The sequence below is a fragment of the Perca fluviatilis genome, chromosome 11, assembly GCF_010015445.1.
Source record: "Perca fluviatilis chromosome 11, GENO_Pfluv_1.0, whole genome shotgun sequence".
Taxonomy (NCBI): Eukaryota; Metazoa; Chordata; class Actinopteri; order Perciformes; family Percidae; genus Perca; species Perca fluviatilis.
The window spans coordinates 37,036,173-37,058,447 of NC_053122.1; the positions used below are offsets into that span (position 1 = coordinate 37,036,173).

A 22,275-nucleotide genomic window follows, 5' to 3' on the forward strand; every position below is an offset into this window, starting at 1 on the left:
GCGTGACGTTGAGGCTTGCACGTGCATCACTTTTGATGATAACTTTGATACTGATTGTTTTCCACTCTTGCATGTTCCAACATGCTTTAGCACACGCTGTGCAGACGTCATGCTGAGACACGAGCGGTTGTGCTTTTTGATACGAGGTCTTGAGGGTAGAGGTAGAGTTTATCTGTTTGGATTCTTTGATGTTATCTTTGATCTACGCCGTTACACTCTGTAAGTGTATCTTGTAAGCAGTAGTCTCCATTTGATGTGCAGAGAGTGTAATCCATGTTGGAGCTGAGGAATAGCAGGAAGTGTGGTTAAAACCCTCACCTCTCTGATACCATCCCTGTTACAGAGTTTGTTCTCTAATGACCTTTCCTTTCCCTGGTTAACTTGCTTTGATCAGAGCTGGTGGTCCTCAGGGATCTGTCTCTGGTCCCTGCTGGAATCACAACTTTTACACATGCTGCCATGTTAACCTTATAGCAATGTGAAAGGTTTCCCCTGTTATTGCTACAAAGTTGCAAAGGAGGAGTTTTTTTTTTGGGGTGTCTGTGAGTAAAAGTCCCTAGAGCTTCCTAGAGCAACTGAACTAGATCCACCGACCGTATCGCCGCACAGAAGGAAGCGTACTCATGGACAAGAGGCCATGTGACAGTGCGAGATTTTACCATTAATGGCATTCTCTCGGCTGAGCTGTAACGTGAGCTAGCTCAGGAGAGCTAGCAGTATCAGTTAGCTATAAACACAAGCCATGTCAGACCAAGGTAAAGGTAAAGGTACTTTACTGTCACATACACATACATGTAGCGAAATTCATTCTCTGCATTTTAGCCATCCCTCAAGGGAGCAGTGGGCAGCCAATCACAGATTTTAAGGGGGACCAACTTTTCTGGAATCTCAGTATGGGCTGTTGTTCACACAGGATTTGTTGGAGAAGCAGCAACATGTGGAAGGAGTAGTGAATGTCTACATGGACATGAATGACCTTATGTTTCAAGTAGTACTGCTGTCATAGTGACTTGTGGTTAACAGTTTCAGATGGCTGCCATTCACAATTTAATTATGTTTTCATAACGTAACAAACTGAATTATTATACAGAAAAATAGGTGTTACAGCTGGGTTACACTTGATTATGACACTGATTCATATACAAAAGGCATTTACATAAGTGCAAGCATACTTAAGGAAGGTCATATTATTATGTATGTAAACATTGTAATTTCCCTTGCGGGATTGATAAAGTATAAATTATTATTTATTATTATTATTATTATTATTATTATTATGTGAAGGTAGTCAGTGTGTCACCCCTATGAATGGTAATTTAAAGATTTCCATTTCCAAGCAGGTCAGTTTGTCATTACTGTATTCTAGTCATTACAGTTTCCTAAATCGTAACACCTAAATGTTGAACAATGACTTTCAGTAGACTTAATAAGGATAAAAAATGACTCTTTTTTCTGTTGTGTCAGAGGAAATGTCGATGCAAGTTTTATATCCTTTGTTGCTGCTGGTTCAATAATTCATACCAGTCAAATCAGAGCAGAGAGTGGAGGCCTGGAGGAGAGTCTAGCGGAGCTCAGTGATTTATTGGTGTGAAAGCTGCTGCTGAACAATAGGAAGTTGTCGGCTTCAAACTCTGAGAGCAAAGAGCTGCCAAGTGTGTGCTCTGAACACAATAAGAGTTTTGATCTGTGATCTTTGCAGAAATAGGAGGTTGTCATGTTTGAAGTATGCGAACAATAGATGTTGCATCTCAGAGAGAATGTACAATGTTGAACATGCAAAGTTGTGATCTTTTGTAGCTGAAACATTGAACAGTAAAGTGAGCATACTGTTTGCTGCTTGTCCTGTTAGACAGGCAATCAGCCACTGATCCAGTGAGCAGCCAGCTTGGCATTAGAAAGACGGACAGCTGATGAAAGTTATGTCCCCGATTCAGTTTTGCACCTGCAGCTTGTTGCCTCATTGCCGTTTCATCATTGTCATTTCATGAGAAGAGTGTTGACAGTTTGGAGCTTCTGGGGGAGCAGAGGCGACATGTGGATCTGCTGTACATGACGGGAGGAGGAGAAATATAAAACTAGAGAGAAAAAAGTAATACAGACTTGTCAACACAGAGAAATGAGAGAAGGGCTGGGACAAGGAGTGTGACGGTGTGTTAAAGTAGATCCTTGGATAAAGGCAGGAATATTTGTCACATCCCCCATCCAATTAGTGCCACGTCTCAATCTAATGGGCTGACTGGTCATCTACACCAAGCAGAGCTGTCACTGGGTATGCAGTTGTCAGTCTGAAGGGGACATACATTATTCTTTGTAATTTATGAGGAAGTCTTTTAACTTATACCAGGAGTGGGATTTGAATCCACGAGGACAACTGTCCATTGCAGCTTGAGTGCAACGCCTTAACCACTTGGCCATCCTGGTGATGTCATCGTGGCTCTGAATAGCAAAAAAAAAAAAACGTTGTTAGCTGACACACTCATTACTGATTTCTCCGTAAAGAGCTGCATAATAAACACTCCCTTTCAAGGAGAAGTAAGTGCTCTCATTGCAGTAGTAGTCATGTCAGACTACCGCACAAGGAGCAGGTTTTGAACTAAAAAACCTCAATGAGTTATCCTTCGTTGTGCAGATGTAGTAGTGATCTGCATTAGAGTCATTCTACCAGGAGTGGGGTTTGAACCCACGAGGGCTTTTGCCCATTGGATCTTAAGTCCAACGCCTTAACCACTCGGCCATCCTGGTAGCAATCAGCTTTACAAAGTGGTAGAGATGATCCTACGTCATCAGCTGATGGTCTAATGCGTAATGCTAATGTTTATATCACAACCTCTCTATCCTCAATCATTCATTGACCAGCCTCACACTCCCACTGCTGGGTCATTCCTTTGGTCTGGATTCATACTGATTGGCTCCCAGGCACCCACTTGATGCTCATCATGATCTTGCGTGAAGATTGATTGAGAAGTTACATTTATATTTAGTAGGGGTGGGAATAAAAATCGAAAATCATATGTATCGTGATTTTTTTTGCGACGATTTTCAAAATCGATTCTTTTCCCTAGAATTGATTTTTAAATGTTTTACTTTTTTACCAATGATTCACCTAAATATTTTCTGTCTATACCGTACCTCCGACGGCGACTACATCATATCTGTTTCCAGCAAAACAGACCGGAAGCAGAAAATGCAGAGAATCCATATTATGTTCTTCTTTATAAATGAAATAATAGTCAGACTGTCAGACATGTGATGTCCATTCTTTTCAGAAAACAATCAGTTTTTAGAAATGTCTCATGATATATTGTCTCTAGAAGGGTATACTCTATACTATCGAATTGCAATACTTTTAGCAATCGCAATGAATGAAAATCCCAATACACCTTGAATCGGGACAAAAGCACCTCATCCCAGCATGTGAATATACCAACGTATCTCATCTCTGCATGCTCTAGTCCAATGTGCTGATTGGCCATCTACACCAAGCAGAACTGTCACTGACTGTCAGTCTGAACTATTAGAAGTTCTTACATTATTCTTTGTAACTTAAGAGGACACAGTCAAACTTATACCAGGAGTGGGATTTGAACCCACGAGGACAACTGTCCATTGCATCTTGAGAGCAACGCCTTAACCACTCGGCCATCCTGGTTACATTTACTGGTATTTAAATGGCAAAAGAAAAACGTTGTTACGCAACACACTAGTTAATGATTTCTCCATAAAGAGCTGCACTTTTCAAGGAGAATTAAGTGCTCTCATTGCAGTAATAGTAATGTCAGGTTACAGCGACTACATCATATCTGTTTCCAGCTGTAACCCACTCAAAAGTAGCCTACAAACAGGATTAGGTTATTTCTAGTTTAATATCTAATTTCTTCATTACCTTTAGTTATATTTTTTTGCACACCATATTTGTCCGGTAGGTGGCAGTGGTGGCGCTGCTGAGTCAAGCGTGCAAAGTTATCTCTATTTTTCGCTGTTAATTCAGTTTTTTAATCGTGTGAAAATGTATTTATGTGTACTGCGTAAGTTAAAAAACCAATCGGAGTTGAACATGAGTTTAATGATTTGAAGTGCTATTCCATGCTATGTTGAAGCTACGTTACTACTTGGTATGCTAGTGCTTGAGTTTCATGTGTGTAGTGAAAATAAGAATTTAAGCTACTACAATTCATGAATAAGAGTTATATTCCCAGATCTGGTAGTTATTGCGGGAGTAATTGAATATTGCCCTGATGCGTGATTTGAGAGAGAGAGAGAGCGAGAGAGAGAGCGAGAGAGAGAGAGAGAGAGAGAGAGAGAGAGAGAGAGAGAGAGAGAGAGAGAGAGAGTTCCATTGGACGGGTTCGCCATTTGACACACGAGGCAGAGGAGCAGAGGGCGTGAATCTTGCCTGCAACACAAACTGCTCTAAACTCTACTCACCATTTCTTCTTTGCATCGTACAGATAAGCGTGAGATCTCACCACACTTTAAAAAAAAACATACTACCCGGGTAGATGGACTTTGGTTTATTATTTTGGGGTTATTTCATCGGAGCTTCATTTAATTTTAATTCATCATTTAATTTTCTGTTTTTCTCAACTGTTGGATAATTGATGTTTAATAAATGCTGGCTATATGTTCTGAGTAAACTATTTTGGTATTTTCTCCTCTTTTGAAAAGTTCCTTAGAAAGGCAGCACTTCACTCTACATTAGAAGTGCCCCTTCCGCAGCAAAACAGACCAGAAGCAGAAAATGCAGAAAATCCATGTTATGTTCTTCTTTACAAATGAAATAAAAGTCAGACTGACTGACATGTGATGTCCATTCCTTATAGAAAACAATCAGTTTTTAGAAATGTCTCATTGTCTCTAGAAGTGTTTACTCAATACTATTGAATCGCAATATTTTTAGCAATTGCTGAATGAATGAAAATCCCAATACACATTGAATCGGGACAAAAGCACATCATCCCAACCCTAGTATTTAAATATACCAACGTATCTCATCTCTGCATGCTGTAGTCTTTTTACATCTTTGTGTCAATCAGGTGTAGTTATTTTTTGTCCCCACCCAATTAGAGCCAAGTCCCAATCTAATGTGTTGATTGGCCATCTACACCAAGCAGAACTGTCACTGGGCGCGCAGTTGTCAGTCTGAACATGACATGTGATGTGCATTCTTTTTAGAAATAAATCAGTTTTTAGAAATGTCTTTTGATATATTGTCTCTAGAAGTGTATATTCAATACCAAGGGTGGAACTTTGGTTTGAATAGTAGGGGGGGGGGGACACAAAGCAGGGGGTATGGGGGTCCTCTGCCAGAAAAATGTTTTTGATTTGAATCCCATTTCCTGTATTTCTACATTCATTTATAGGGATGGAGCTGATATAAAATCCAGGAAATAATTAAGTTGACCATAATGAAATTATGCCAGAAAGGATAGAAGGCTACTAAACTATGTATAAGAAAAAGATGTCTTACTGTATTCGTTGCGTAAAATAGTGGCCAATCAACGAGACTTATAAATAAAATAATATTAAAACTAATTTGAAAGTGTCCCCCCTGTCCCCACTGGAAATTACGCCCTAGCTCAATACTATCAAATTGCAACACACCAAAATGTCACCCATCTAATCTATATTTTCATATAGAAGGTATACCAGGAGTAGGATTTGAACCCACAAGGACTACTGTCCATTGCATCTTGAGTGCAATGCATTAACCTCTCGGCCATCCTGATGATATTAAATTATCTCTAAATGGCAAATAATAAAATGTTGTTAGCTGACACACTAGTTACACATTTCTCCATAAAGAGCTGCATAAAAGTCGACTGACTGACATGTGAAGTGCATTCTTTTTAAGAAAACATTTTGTTTATTGTCTCTACAAGTGTATACTCAATACTATCCAATTGGCACCCATGTATCTTGAAAGAATGGAATCGGGACAAAAGCATATCATCCCAGCCCTAGTATTTAAATATATAAGCTCAGCTCATCTCTGCACACTGTGGTCTATAAACATCTTTGTGTCAGGAAGGGGTTATTTTTTTCCCACACAATTAGTGCCAAGTCCCAATCTAACGTGCTGATTGGGCATCTACACCAAGCAGAACTGTCACTGGGTGCTCATTTGTCAGTCTGAACTAAGTATTAGAACTTCATACATTCACTTTTCACAATACAGAACTTATACCAGGAAAGGAATTTGAACCCATGAGGACAACTGTCCATTGCATCTTGAGTGCATCGCCTTAACCATTCAGCCGTCCTGGTGATGTTAACGTATCTCTCAATGCCAGATGAAAAACTTTGTTAGCTGACACAGTAGTTCCTCCTGATTCCTCCTTTTAGAGGAGAAGTGCTCTCATTGCAGTAGTATTCATGTCAGATCACTGAATTGGACAATTGAGTTAAATCTTACCCAGCAGATGTAGTAGTGCTCCTTGTTAGAGTCTACCAGGAGTGGGGTTTGAACCCACGAGGGCTTTTGCCCATTGGATCTTAAGTCCAACGCCTTAACCACTCGGCCATCCTGGTAGTCATCATGTATGCAAAGTGGTAGAGATGATCCTACGTCATCAGCTGATGGTCTAATGCGTAATGCTAATGTTTATATCACAACCTCTCTATCCTCAATCATTCATTTCTTCTTTGCATCGTACAGATAAGCGTGAGATCTCACCACACTTTAAAAAAAAACATACTACCCGGGTAGATGGACTTTGGTTTATTATTTTGGGGTTATTTCATCGGAGCTCTAAGGTCATTTAATTTTCTGTTTTTCTCAACTGTTGGATAATTGATGTTTAATAAATGCTGGCTATATGTTCTGAGTAAACTATTTTGGTATTTTCTTCTCATCTCTGCATGCTGTAGTCTTTTTACATCTTTGTGTCAATCAGGTGTAGTTATTTTTTGTCCCCACCCAATTAGAGCCAAGTCCCAATCTAATGTGTTGGTTGGCCATCTACACCAAGCAGAACTGTCACTGGGCGCGCAGTTGTCAGTCTGAACATGACATGTGATGTGCATTCTTTTTAGAAATAAATCAGTTTTTAGAAATGTCTTTTGATATATTGTCTCTAGAAGTGTATATTCAATACCAAGGGTGGAACTTTGGTTTGAATGCAATGCCTTAACCTCTTGGCCATCTACACCAAGCAGAACAATTTGTTTATTGTCTCTAGAAGTGTATACTCAATACTATCCAATTGGCACCCATGTATCTTGAAAGAATGGAATCGGGACAAAAGCATATCATCCCAGCCCTAGTATTTAAATATATAAGCTCAGCTCATCTCTGCACACTGTGGTCTATAAACATCTTTGTGTCAGGAAGGGGTTATTTTTTTCCCACACAATTAGTGCCAAGTCCCAATCTAACGTGTTGATTGGGCATCTACACCAAGCAGAACTGTCACTGGGTGCTCATTTGTCAGTCTGAACTAAGTATTAGAACTTCATACATTCACTTTTCACAATACAGAACTTATACCAGGAAAGGAATTTGAACCCATGAGGACAACTGTCCATTGCATCTTGAGTGCAACGCCTTAACCATTCGGCCATCCTGGTGATGTTAACGTATCTCTCAATGCCAGAAGAAAAACCTTGTTAGCTGACACAGTAGTTGCTGATTCCTCCTTTTAGAGGAGAAGTGCTCTCATTGCAGTAGTATTCATGTCAGATCACTGAATTGGACAATTGAGTTAAATCTTACCCAGCAGATGTAGTAGTGCTCCTTGTTAGAGTCTACCAGGAGTGGGGTTTGAACCCACGAGGGCTTTTGCCCATTGGATCTTAAGTCCAACGCCTTAACCACTCGGCCATCCTGGTAGTCATCGTGTATGCAAAGTGGTAGAGATGATCCTACGTCATCAGCTGATGGTCTAATGCGTAATGCTAATGTTTATATCACAACCTCTCTATCCTCAATCATTCATTGACCAGCCTCACACTCCCACTGCTGGGTCATTCCTTTGGTCTGGATTCATACTGATTGGCTCCCAGGCACCAACTTGATGCTCAACATGATCTTGCGTGAAGATTGATTGAGAGGTTACATTATGTATTTAGTAGGGTTGGGAATAAAAATCGAAAATCATATGTATGATATGAATCGCAATACTTTTAGCAATCGCAATGAATGAAAATCCCAATACACCTTGAATCGGGACAAAAGCACATAATCCCAGCATGTAAATATACCAACATATCTCATCTCTGCATGCTATAGTCTTTTTACATCTTTGTGTCAATCAGTTGTCATTACTTTTTTTTCCCCACCCAATTTGTGCCAAGTCACAAACCAATGTGCTGATTGGCCATCTACACCACGTGTCAAACTCAAGGCCCCTTGCAGATTATGATCCGGCCCGCATATTTTAGGTTTTATTATATCATATTATATATATTATATCAATTTAGGTTCACAATAGATTTTGGCCCGCCTAGTTGTGCGCCAAAACCAAAAACACGGTAAAGTGTTTTTTTAACTGCAGTTACGTGACACTCAAAGCGACTTTGAGACTCAGAAATTCCTTCATATTTAGGCAGAAACATTGTTGTAAAAAAAAAAAAAGATAATTGTTTTGCTTGATTTGCTAAATTCTATGATGGCTAAGGAAAATTTTTGCTGACTTATGTAGGGCTTTATGTCGACAAAAATGCAACAAAAGGCATAAAAAAATGTCGGAAAAGGTGACAAAAATGTCAACAAAGGCGACAATTTAAATAAAAAGGTGACAAAAACCATAAGAGAAAACCATAAAGAAGTAAGAAAACAAAACATAAAAAAATGTCTACAGCGCTACAGCGATGTCAAAAAAGCGACGTGCAGTAATACTTAGAAAAGATATTTGACTTTTTCAATGAAACAAAAGCACGTCAGTAAACTCTACATGTCAGACCGTTGATGTGATTCTCTTTTTCCAGGGTGGCCCTTAGTGACAATGAGTTGGACAACCCTGATCTATACCAAGCAGAACTGTCACTGGGAGTGCAGTTAACAGTCTGAAATCAGTGTTAGAACTTCATACATTATTCTTTGTAATATATGCGTAAGCAAACAAATTTGTAAGCAAATTTATACCAGGAGTGGAATTTGAACCCACGAGGAAAACTGTCCATTGCATCTTGAGTGCAATGCCTTAACCACTCGGCCATCCTGGTGATGTTTATGTGTCTCTAAATGGCAAAAGGAAAACTTTGTTACGCAACACACTAGTTAATCATTTCTCTGTAAAGAGCTGCATAATAAATAAACCTTTTCAAGGAGAAGTAAGTGCTGTCATTGCAGTAGTAGTCATGTCAGATTATGGCAACTACATCATATCTGTTTCCAGCAAAACAGACCAGAAGCAGAAAATGCCGAAAATCCATGTTATGTTCTTCTTTACAAATAAAATAAAAGTCAGACTGACTGACATGTGATGTCCATTCTTTTTAGAAAACAATCAGTTTTTAGAAATGTCTCATGATATATTGTCTCTTGTCTCAACAGCTCTCTGCAATCTGGTTGTGTCCCTTTATATTTTAAACATGCATGTGTGCAGCCACTCAAAAAATTGTTGCTAAACAGCTCACTACTGTTCTGAATGCACACACTGACAGAAACATCTGGTTTCTGTCAGAAACACTCAACTGAAACCGCTCTTCTTAGAGTGTCCAACGATTTATTTATGTCCTCTGACAAGGGTCAATGCTCTGTTTTGGTGCTGCTGGATCTTAGTGCCGCTTTTGATACAGTGGATCATAACATCATGCTTGAAAGACTTAAGCATTGGGTTGGTATCTCAGGAACCGCCCTGGATTGGTTCACCTCATATCTATCAGACAGAAGTTTCTCGGTGTATCTTGGCCCCTATTCCTCAGAAACCACGGCCCTTTCCTGTGGGGTTCCGCAGGGCTCTGTGTTAGGTCCACTTTTATTTGCATTGTACATGCTCCCCCTGGGACATATAATTAGCCAAGTTGGAGATATTTCTTATCACTTATATGCAGATGACATCCAGCTGTATGTCTCTTTTGAGCCAGAAGACACTGACAAAGTGTTGAAATTGCTTAGATGTTTCAATTTGATTAAGGATTGGCTCGCAAATAACTTTCTACAGCTCAATGAAAATAAGATCGAAGTCATTATTGTTGCTCCGGACCCTATAGTTTCGAAGATTAGTCGGCTGCTGGGCTCCTTGTCCTCAGCTGTTCAGTCCAAACTGAAAAATCTTGGTGTAATATTTGATAATAACATGTACTTGGATCAACATATTAAATCTCTGACCCGCACATGTTTCTTTCAATTAAGAAACATTGCCAAAATTAGAGGAACTGTTTCACATTCTGAGCTTGAGATGATTATTCATGCTTTTATTTCATCTCGGCTTGACTGCTGCAATTCTATTTTCACCTGTCTCAGCAAATCGTCACAGGACCGTTTACAACTAGTCCAGAATTCTGCTGCAAGGCTGCTAACCAGGTCTAGCAGGATGTCACACATTACTCCAGTTTTACACTCATTACATTGGCTTCCGATTAACTACAGGATCAAATTTAAAGTTTTGGTTCTGACTTATAAAGCTATGCATGGTCAGGCTCCGGCGTATATCTCGGACCTGCTCCATTCATACACTACAAATAGGCCCCTCAGGTCTTCTAACCAGGGATTACTGGTTGTTCCACGCACCCGTTTAAAGACTAGAGGTGACCGTTCCTTTGAAGCGGTGGCTCCAAACCTGTGGAATGCGCTTCCTATTGCCTTACGTTCTGCAGTCTCTGTTGAAGCTTTTAAAAAGCAGCTGAAGACGCACTTGTTTAAATTTGCTTTTGATTCATTTATGTAAAATGTTGCCTTTTAATGACTGTTTTTATTCTTTTATCTTTATTGTTGTATAATTCACTATGTTTTGTACAAATTTTTATCTTGTGAAGCACTTTGTGATTCTGTCTGTGAAAGGTGCTATATCAAATAAACTTATTATTATTATTATTATTATTAGAAGTGTATACTCAATACTATCGAATAGCAATATTTTAAGCAATCGCAATGAAACATCAGCTCCCTCTAATCTAATGTGTTGACTGGTCATCTACAACAAGCAGAGCTGTCACTGGGCATGCAGTTGTCAGTCTGAACTGACATACATTATTCTTTGTAATTTATGAGGAAGCATTTTAACTTATACCAGGAGTGGGATTTGAATCCACGAGGACAACTGTCCGTAGCATCTTGAGTGCAACGCCAACTTGATGCTCAACATGATCTTGCGTGAAGATTGATTGAGAAGTTACATTTATATTTAGTAGGGGTGGGAATAAAAATTGAAAATGATATGTATCATGATTTTTTTTGCGCCGATTTTCAAAATCGATTCTTTTCCCTAGAATTGATTTTTAAATGTTTTACTTTTTTACCAATGATTCAACTAAATATTTTCTGTCTATACTGTACCTCCGACGGCGACTACATCATATCTGTTTCCAGCAAAACAGACCGGAAGCAGAAAATGCAGAGAATCCATGTTATGTTCTTCTTTATAAATGAAATAATAGTCAGACTGTCAGACATGTGATGTCCATTCTTTTTAGAAAACAATCAGTTTTTAGAAATGTCTAATGATATATTGTCTCTAGAAGTGTATACTCAATACAAAATCCCAATACACATTGAATCGGGACAAAAGCACCTCATCCCAGCATGTAAACATATAAACATATCTCATCTCTGCATGCTCTAGTCCAATGTGCTGATTGGCCATCTACACCAAGCAGAACTGTCACTGACTGTCAGTATGAACTACTAGAAGTTCATTGAGTTAAATCTTACCTTTTAATCTTTGAGTAGTGCTCCTTGTTAGAGTCTACCAGGAGTGGGGTTTGAACCCACGAGGGCTTTTGCCCATTGGATCTTAAGTCCAACGCCTTAACCACTCGGCCATCCTGGTAGTCATCATGTATGCAAAGTGGTAGAGATGATCCTACGTCATCAGCTGACGGTCTAATGCGTAATGCTAATGTTTATATCACAACCTCAAAGCGACTTTGAGACTCAGAAATTCCTTCATATTTAGGCAGAAACATTGTTGTAAAAAAAAAACGATCAGAACGATAGCAGAGCCTGTCTATGGAGAGCCTGTTCACTCCCAATCTCACTCCCTATTAGCCCCATTGTACCAACCCGGAATTTTCCCGAGAGTGGAAGTTCTCCCCTTATTAGACATTCTCTGACGATAGTGAGCTGAAGCCATGTTTAGATTTTCCACACTGAGTGAAAAAAGTTAGAAATAACACTTAAGAGGTAAAAAGCGTTTTTCCCACCAAATCTACTTCTAAGGAAGGAATAGCAGAGAAAAAGGGTTGAATTTACGACAAGGATATTATTTTCTTGTATTTTTTGTATGGTTTTCTCCGGTGAGTGTGTTACATGTGTTCGTCAGTTGTGTTACTAGCAGACATAGCATGATAGATGGGTTTACTGAGTCAAGCGTGCAAAGTTATCTCTATTTTTCGCTGTTAATTCAGTTTTTTAATCGTGTGAAAATGTATTTATGTGTACTGCGTAAGTTAAAAAACCAATCGGAGTTGAACATGAGTTTAATGATTTGAAGTGCTATTCCATGCTATGTTGAAGCTACGTTACTACTTGGTATGCTAGTGCTTGAGTTTCATGTGTGTAGTGAAAATAAGAATTTAAGCTACTACAATTCATGAATAAGAGTTATATTCCCAGATCTGGTAGTTATTGAGAGAGTAATTGAATATTGCCCTGATGCGATTATAGAGAGAGAGAGAGAGAGAGAGAGAGAGAGAGAGAGAGAGAGAGTTCCATTGGACGGGTTCGCCATTGGACACACGAGGCAGAGGAGCAGAGGGTGTGAATGATCATCTTGCCTGCAACACAAACTGCTCTAAACTCTACTCACCATTTCTTCTTTGCATCATACAGATAAGCGTGAGATCTCACCACACTTTAAAAAAAAACATACTACCCGGGTAGATGGACTTTGGTTTATTATTTTGGGGTTATTTCATCGGAGCTCTAAGGTCATTTAATTTTCTGTTTTTCTCAACTGTTGGATAATTGATGTTTAATAAATGCTGGCTATATGTTCTGAGTAAACTATTTTGGTATTTTCTCCTCTTTTGAAAAGTTCCTTAGAAAGGCAGCACTTCACTCTACATTAGAAGTGCCCCTTCCGCAGCAAAACAGACCAGAAGCAGAAAATGCAGAAAATCCATGTTATGTTCTTCTTTACAAATGAAATAAAAGTCAGACTGCCTGACATGTGATGTCCATTCCTTATAGAAAACAATCAGTTTTTAGAAATGTCTCATTGTCTCTAGAAGTGTTTACTCAATACTATTGAATCGCAATACTTTTAGCAATTGCTGAATGAATGAAAATCCCAATACACATTGAATCGGGACAAAAGCACCTCATCCCAGCCCTAGTATTTAAATATACCAACGTATCTCATCTCTGTATGTTGTAGTCGTTTTACATCTTTGTGTCAATCAGGTGTAGTCATTTTTTGTCCCCACCCAATTAGAGCCAAGTCCCAATCTAATGTGTTGATTGGCCATCTACACCAAGCAGAACTGTCACTGGGCGCGCAGTTGTCAGTCTGAACATGACATGTGATGTGCATTCTTTTTAGAAAAAAATCTGTTTTTAGAAATGTCTTTTGATATATTGTCTCTAGAAGTGTATATTCAATACCAAGGGTGGAACTTTGGTTTGAATAGTAGAAGACACAAAGGCCGGGGTTTGGGGGTGCCTCTGCCAGAAAAAATGTTTTTGATTTGAATCCCATTTCCTGTATTTCTACATTCATTTATAGGGATGTAGCTGATACAAAATCCAGGAAATAATTAAGTTGACCATAATGAAATTATGCCAGAAAGGATAGAAGGCTACTAAACTATGTATAAGAAAAAGATGTCTTACTGTATTCGTTGCGTAAAATAGTGGCCAATCAACGAGACTTATAAATAAAATAATATTAAAACTAATTTGAAAGTGTCCCCCCTGTCCCCACTGGAAATTACGCCCTAGCTCAATACTATCAAATTGCAACACACCAAAATGTCACCCATCCAATCTATATTTTCATATAGAAGGTATACCAGGAGTAGGATTTGAACCCACAAGTACTACTGTCCATTGCATCTTGAGTGCAATGCCTTAACCTCTTGGCCATCTACACCAAGCAGAACAATTTGTTTATTGTCTCTAGAAGTGTATAATACTATCCAATTGTCACCCATGTATCTTGAAAGAATGGAATTGGGACAAAAGCATATCATCCAAGCCCTAGTATTTAAATATATAAGCTCAGCTCATCTCTGCACACTGTGGTCTATAAACATCTTTGTGTCAGGAAGGGGTTATTTTTTTCCCAAACAATTAGTGCCAAGTCCCAATCTAACGTGTTGATTGGGCATCTACACCAAGCAGAACTGTCACTGGGTGCTCATTTGTCAGTCTGAACTCCTTTCCTGGTATAAGTTCTGTATTGTGAAAAGTGAATGTATCTTCATACATTCACTTTTCACAATACAGAACTTATACCAGGAAAGGAATTTGAACCCATGAGGACAACTGTCAATTGCATCTTGAGTGCAACGCCTTAACCACTCGGCCATCCTGGTGATGTTAGCGTATCTCTCAATGCCAGAAGAAAAACCTTGTTAGCTGACACAGTAGTTGCTGATTCCTCCTTTTAGAGGAGAAGTGCTCTCATTGCAGTAGTATTCATGTCAGATCACTGAATTGGACATTTGAGTTAAATCTTATCCAGCAGATGTAGTAGTGCTCCTTGTTAGAGTCTACCAGGAGTGGGGTTTGAACCCACGAGGGCTTTTGCCCATTGGATCTTAAGTCCAACGCCTTAACCACTCGGCCATCCTGGTAGTCATCATGTATGCAAAGTGGTAGAGATGATCCTACGTCATCAGCTGATGGTCTAATGCGTAATGCTAATGTTTATATCACAACCTCTCTATCCTCAATCATTCATTGACCAGCCTCACACTCCCACTGCTGGGTCATTCCTTTGGTCTGGATTCATACTGATTGGCTCCCAGGCACCAACTTGATGCTCAACATGATCTTGCGTGAAGATTGATTGAGAGGTTACATTATGTATTTAGTAGGGTTGGGAATAAAAATCGAAAATCATATGTATGATATGAATCGCAATACTTTTAGCAATCGCAATGAATGAAAATCCCAATACACCTTGAATCGGGACAAAAGCACATAATCCCAGCATGTAAATATACCAACATATCTCATCTCTGCATGCTACAGTCTTTTTACATCTTTGTGTCAATCAGTTGTCATTACTTTTTTTTCCCCACCCAATTTGTGCCAAGTCACAAACCAATGTGCTGATTGGCCATCTACACCACGTGTCAAACTCAAGGCCCCTTGCAGATTATGATCCGGCCCGCATATCAATTTAGGTTCACAATAGATTTTGGCCCGCCTAGTTGTGCGCCAAAACCAAAAACACGGTAAAGTGTTTTTTTAACTGCAGTTACGTGACACTCAAAGCGACTTTGAGACTCAGAAATTCCTTCATATTTAGGCAGAAACATTGTTGTAAAAAAAAAAAAAGATAATGGTTTTGCTTGATTTGCTAAATTCTATGATGGCTAAGGAACATTTTTGCTGACTTATGTAGGGCTTTATGTCGACCAAAATGCAACAAAAGGCATAAAAAATGTCGGAAAAGGTGACAAAAATGTCAACAAAGGCGACAATTTAAATAAAAAGGTGACAAAAACCATAAGAGAAAGCCATAAAGAAGTCAGATTATGGCAACTACATCTTATCTGTTTCCAGCAAAACAGACCAGAAGCAGAAAATGCCGAAAATCCATGTTATGTTCTTCTTTACAAATAAAATAAAAGTCAGACTGACTGACATGTGATGTCCATTCTTTTTAGAAAACAATCAGTTTTTAGAAATGTCTCATGATATATTGTCTCTAGTCTCAACAGCTCTCTGCAATCTGGTTGTGTCCCTTTATATTTTAAACATGCATGTGTGCAGCCACTTTTAAAGAAAACCAACCTGGATACATCACTGCCGGAAAATTATAGGCCCATTTCGAAAATACCTTTTATCTCCAAAATTATAGAAAAAATTGTTGCTAAACAGCTCACTACTGTTCTGAATGCACACAACATTTTAGACAAATTTCAATCTGGTTTCTGTCAGAAACACTCAACTGAAACCGCTCTTCTTAGAGTGTCCAACGATTTATTAATGTCCTCTGACAAGGGTCAATGCTCGTTTGTGTTTTGGTGCGCTGCATCTTCGCTTTTGATACAGTGGATCATAACATCATGCTTGAAAGACTTAAGCATTGGGTTGGTATCTCAGGAACCGCCCTGGATTGGTTCACCTCATATCTATCAGACAGAAGTTTTCGGTGTATCTTGGCCCCTATTCCGGAGAAACCGCGGCCCTTTCCTGTGGGGTTCCGCAAGGCTCTGTGTTAGGTCCACTTTTATTTGCATTGTACATGCTCCCCTGGGACATATAATTAGCCAAGTTGGAGATATTTCTTATCACTTATATGCAGATGACATCCAGCTGTATGTGTCTTTTGGAGCCAGAAGACACTGACAAAGTGTTGAAATTGCTTAGATGTTTCAATTTGATTAAGGATTGGCTCGCAAATAACTTTCTACAGCTCAATGAAAATAAGACCGAAGTCATTATTGTTGCTCCGGACCCTATAGTTTCGAAGATTAGTCAGCTGCTGGGCTCCTTGTCCTCAGCTGTTCAGTCCAAACTGAAAAATCTTGGTGTAATATTTGATAATAACATGTACTTGGATCAACATATTAAATCTCTGACCCGCACATGTTTCTTTCAATTAAGAAACATTGCCAAAATTAGAGGAACTGTTTCACATTCTGAGCTTGAGATGATTATTCATGCTTTTATTTCATCTCGGGCTTGACTGCTGCAATTCTATTTTCACCTGTCTCAGCGCAATCGTCACAGGACCGTTTACAACTAGTCCAGAATTCTGCTGCAAGGCTGCTAACCAGGTCTAGCAGGATGTCACACATTACTCCAGTTTTACACTCATTACATTGGCTTCCGATTAACTACAGGATCAAATTTAAAGTTTTGGTTCTGACTTATAAAGCTTTGCATGGTCAGGCTCCGGCGTATATCTCGGACCTGCTCCATTCATACACTACAAATAGGCCCCTCAGGTCTTCTAACCAGGGATTACTGGTTGTTCCACGCCCCGTTTAAAGACTAGAGGTGACCGTTCCTTTGAAGCGGTGGCTCCAAACCTGTGGAATGCGCTTCCTATTGCCTTACGTTCTGCAGTCTCTGTTGAAGCTTTTAAAAAGCAGCTGAAGACGCACTTGTTTAAATTTGCTTTTGATTCATTTATGTAAAATGTTGCCTTTTAATGACTGTTTTTATTCTTTTATCTTTATTGTTGTATAATTCACTATGTTTTGTACAAATTTTTATCTTGTGAAGCACTTTGTGATTCTGTCTGTGAAAGGTGCTATATCAAATAAACTTATTATTATTATTATTATTATTAGAAGTGTATACTCAATACTATCGAATAGCAATATTTTAAGCAATCGCAATGAAACATCAGCTCCCTCTAATCTAATGTGTTGACTGGTCATCTACAACAAGCAGAGCTGTCACTGGGCATGCAGTTGTCAGTCTGAACTGACATACATTATTCTTTGTAATTTATGAGGAAGCATTTTAACTTATACCAGGAGTGGGATTTGAATCCACGAGGACAACTGTCCGTTGCATCTTGAGTGCAACGCCAACTTGATGCTCAACATGATCTTGCGTGAAGATTGATTGAGAAGTTACATTTATATTTAGTAGGGGTGGGAATAAAAATTTAAAATGATATGTATCATGATTTTTTTTTGCGACGATTTTCAAAATCGATTCTTTTCCCTAGAATTGATTTTTAAATGTTTTACTTTTTTACCAATGATTCACCTAAATATTTTCTGTCTATACTGTACCTCCGACGGCGACTACATCATATCTGTTTCCAGCAAAACAGACCGGAAGCAGAAAATGCAGAGAATCCATATTATGTTCTTCTTTATAAATGAAATAATAGTCAGACTGTCAGACATGTGATGTCCATTCTTTTTAGAAAACAATCAGTTTTTAGAAATGTCTAATGATATATTTTCTCTAGAAGTGTATACTCAGTACTATCGAATCGCAATGAATGAAAATCCCAATACACATTGAATCGGGACAAAAGCACCTCATCCCAGCATGTAAACATACCAACATATCTCATCTCTGCATGCTCTAGTCCAATGTGCTGATTGGCCATCTACACCAAGCAGAACTGTCACTGACTGTCAGTATGAACTACTAGAAGTTCATTGAGTTAAATCTTACCTTTTAATCTTTGAGTAGTGCTCCTTGTTAGAGTCTACCAGGAGTGGGGTTTGAACCCACGAGGGCTTTTGCCCATTGGATCTTAAGTCCAACGCCTTAACCACTCGGCCATCCTGGTAGTCATCATGTATGCAAAGTGGTAGAGATGATCCTACGTCATCAGCTGACGGTCTAATGCGTAATGCTAATGTTTATATCACAACCTCTCTATCCTCAATCATTCATTGACCAGCCTCACACTCCCACTGCTGGGTCATTCCTTTGGTCTGGATTCATACTGATTGGCTCCCAGGCACCAACTTGATGCTCAACATGATCTTGCGTGAAGATTGATTGAGAGGTTACATTATGTATTTAGTAGGGTTGGGAATAAAAATCGAGAATCATATGTATGATATGAATCGCAATACTTTTAGCAATCGCAATGAATGAAAATCCCAATACACCTTGAAACGGGCAAGGACAAGCACATAATCCCAGCATGTAAATATACCAACATATCTCATCTCTGCATGCTATAGTCTTTTTACATCTTTGTGTCAATCAGTTGTCATTACTTTTTTTTCCCACCCAATTTGTGCCAAGTCACAAACCAATGTGCTGATTGGCCATCTACACCACGTGTCAAACTCAAGGCCCCTTGCAGATTATGATCCGGCCCGCATATCAATTTAGGTTCACAATAGATTTTGGCCCGCCTAGTTGTGCGCCAAAACCAAAAACACGGTAAAGTGTTTTTTTAACTGCAGTTACGTGACACTCAAAGCGACTTTGAGACTCAGAAATTCCTTCATATTTAGGCAGAAACATTGTTGTAAAAAAAAAAAAAAGATAATTGTTTTGCTTGATTTGCTAAATTCTATGATGGCTAAGGAACATTTTTGCTGACTTATGTAGGGCTTTATGTCGACAAAAATGCAACAAAAGGCATAAAAAATGTCGGAAAAGGTGACAAAAATGTCAACAAAGGCGACAATTTAAATAAAAAGGTGACAAAAACCATAAGAGAAAGCCATAAAGAAGTCAGAAAACAAAACATAAAAAAATGTCTACAGCGCTACAGCGATGTCAAAAAAGCGACGTGCAGTAATACTTAGAAAAGATATTTGACTTTTTCAATGAAACAAAAGCACGTCAATAAACTCTACACGTCAGACCGTTGATGTGATTCTCTTTTTCTAGTGTGGCCCTTAGTGACAAGGTATTCAACACCCCTGATCTATACCAAGCAGAACTGTCACCGGGCATGCAGTTAACAGTCTGAAATCAGTGTTAGAACTTCATACATTATTCTTTGTAATTTATGCATATGCAAGCAAATTTATACCAGGAGAGGGATTTGAACCCACGAGGACAACTGTCCATTGCATCTTGAGTGCAACACCTTAACCACTCGGCCATCCTGGTGATGTCTATGTGCCTCTAAATGGCAAAAGGAAAACTTTGTTACGCAACACACTAGTTAATGATTTCTTTGTAAAGAGCTGCATAATAAATACACCTTTTCAATGACAAGTAAGTGCTGTCATTGCAGCAGTAGTCATGTCAGATTACGGCAACTACATCATATCTGTTTCCATCAAAACAGACCAGAAGCAGAAAATGCCGAAAATCCATGTTATGTTCTTCTTTACAAATAAAATAAAAGTCAGACTGACTGACATTTGATGTCCATTCTTTTTAGAAAACAATCAGTTTTTAGAAATGTCTCATTGTCTCTAGAAGTGTTTACTCAATACTATTGAATCACAATACTTTCAGCAATCGCAACACTAATCAAAATGGTACCCTTCTAATCTATATTTTCATATAGAAGGTATACCAGGAGTGTGATTTGAACCCACAAGGACCACTTTCCATTGCATCTTGAGTGCAACACCTTAACCACTCAGCCATCCTGGTGACATTAAATTATCTATAAATTTTATTAGCTGACACACTTGTTACATATTTCTCCATAAAGAGCTGCATAAAAGTCGACTGACTGACATGTGAAGTGCATTCTTTTTAAGAAAAAAAATTGTTAATTGTCTCTACAAGTGTATACTCAATACTATCCAATCACAATACACATAGAATTGGCACCCATGAATCTTGAAAGAATGGAATTGGGACAAAGCATTTCATCATTTAAATATACAAGCTTAGCTCATCTCTGAACACTGTGGTCTATTATATTATATTATATTTATTGTCTCTTGAAGTGTATACTCAATACTATCCAATTGGCACCCATGTATCTTGAAAGAATGGAATCGGGACAAAAGCAAACAGAACAAAACAACAGTTACGCTGCACACACTTGTTTGCACTTGCTTGCGAGCCGGCAAAAGAGTAGTACATACCTGCAAACTAGTCGCAGGCACCAGTCTGTCAAGCTTCTGAAGTTTGCGGACGACACCTCCCTCATCGGACTCATCTCTGATGGTGATGAGTCCGCCTACAGGTGGGAGGCTGACCACCTGGTGACCTGGTGCAACCAAAACAACCTTGAGCTCAACGCTCTAAAGACAGTGGAGATGGTTGTGGACTTCAGGAAGAACCCAGCGTCACCTGCCCCCATCACCCTCTGTGGCTCCACAATTAACATTGTGGAGTCTTTCTGCTTCCTGGGAATTATCATCTCCCAGGATCTCAAGTGGGAGCTGAACATCAGCTCCCTCGTCAAGAAAGCACAACAGATGATGTTCTTCCTGCTGCAGCTGAAGAAATTCAACCTGCCAAAGACAATGATGGTGCACTTCTACACAGCCATCATTGAGTCTGCTGCCACTGCCAAGGACAAGGGCAGACTGCAGCGTGTCATTCAGTCTGCAGAGAAGGCGATTGGCTGCAATCTGCCACCGCCCCAGGACCTATACGCCACCAGGAATCTGAAGCGTGCTGGAAAGATTGTGGCTGACCCCTACCCCTACCTAACAGTTTTTTCCCTTCCGCCACTAGCCTTATCAACAAGGCCCGGAAACCCCTCTGACTCTCTCCACACTACACCTCTAGCTGTACATGCCACTGTACCTGATTCAACTTGTAGAAGACGTTATTCACCTCTGCCCTTGCTTTTCCGCCAAAGTTGGTGTTGGTGTTTTCAGCACAAAACCCTACTACTTTTTCCATCAAATTGAACGATCGGAGGCTACGACTGACTTCTCCATCTAAAATATCAGACGTCTCATCTGGAATGGATGTGAAATTCATGATTTTCACTTGTACCCGCTCTGTATCCTTGAAGTAGCGGATCACAATAGGAATCAGCTTCACAGCCTTGTGGTTGGAAGCATCAACAGCCACAGAGACGTGCTGAACTACTTAGGTCAGCTTTTACCAGAGCCATGGCATGGGGTGCGATGACATTGGTCACGATTGCTTCAGCCTTAGTTTGTGCACAAGTGAAGCTCTCATCATAAAATGTTCTTATCAGACCCGCGGTGCAGTCCATGGACATGAAGCTTTGGTTGTGGTTCACCAGATGATACACAAACGTCCCCTCTTCAGCAGCCCGCTTGAGCTTGGCACTTCCAGCACTAATGTTGCTAAAGTAGGTGGCCACGCTGCTAGCCCCTGACACCGTTTATTTTTTGCTATTTTGACATGGTCTTTCACATCTGCGCTACCACCATGGCTTACAGAAAATGAGGTTTTGCAGTGTGTGCATGCTGACTTTCTCTTCGGCATTGTCGTCGTAGCCTAGCTAGCGATTATAGCCTAACCATTCAAACGAGAAGAAGGGAAGAGAAGAATAAGCATTGTTTACAAATATACATTGTAACGCTAGCTGCACAGCATCTGTCCAATCTGAGTTTTCTGTTGCACGACTAAAACAACTTAAACATGAAAGTACACATGTTGCACCAAAC

General features: G+C 39.4%; 1 protein-coding gene and 11 non-coding genes across 12 annotated transcripts in view; 1 reads left to right on the forward strand and 11 right to left on the reverse strand.

The window, feature by feature from the left end:
- Positions 1-22,275, forward strand: part of LOC120568208 (contactin-associated protein-like 4) — a 207,526-nt gene that overhangs the window by 156,255 nt on the left and 28,996 nt on the right. The window lies entirely within an intron of this gene.
- trnal-caa lies at positions 2,339-2,421 on the reverse strand. The gene has a single exon. It is a non-coding gene; the product is annotated as a tRNA-Leu (tRNA).
- Positions 2,660-2,742, reverse strand: trnal-uaa. Its single transcript has one exon. It is a non-coding gene; the product is annotated as a tRNA-Leu (tRNA).
- Positions 3,567-3,649, reverse strand: trnal-caa. The gene has a single exon. It is a non-coding gene; the product is annotated as a tRNA-Leu (tRNA).
- Positions 6,446-6,528, reverse strand: trnal-uaa. The gene has a single exon. It is a non-coding gene; the product is annotated as a tRNA-Leu (tRNA).
- Positions 7,484-7,566, reverse strand: trnal-caa. Its single transcript has one exon. It is a non-coding gene; the product is annotated as a tRNA-Leu (tRNA).
- On the reverse strand, positions 7,745-7,827 carry trnal-uaa. The gene has a single exon. It is a non-coding gene; the product is annotated as a tRNA-Leu (tRNA).
- Positions 9,080-9,162, reverse strand: trnal-caa. The gene has a single exon. It is a non-coding gene; the product is annotated as a tRNA-Leu (tRNA).
- On the reverse strand, positions 11,848-11,930 carry trnal-uaa. The gene has a single exon. It is a non-coding gene; the product is annotated as a tRNA-Leu (tRNA).
- Positions 14,816-14,898, reverse strand: trnal-uaa. The gene has a single exon. It is a non-coding gene; the product is annotated as a tRNA-Leu (tRNA).
- Positions 18,457-18,539, reverse strand: trnal-uaa. Its single transcript has one exon. It is a non-coding gene; the product is annotated as a tRNA-Leu (tRNA).
- On the reverse strand, positions 19,746-19,828 carry trnal-caa. The gene has a single exon. It is a non-coding gene; the product is annotated as a tRNA-Leu (tRNA).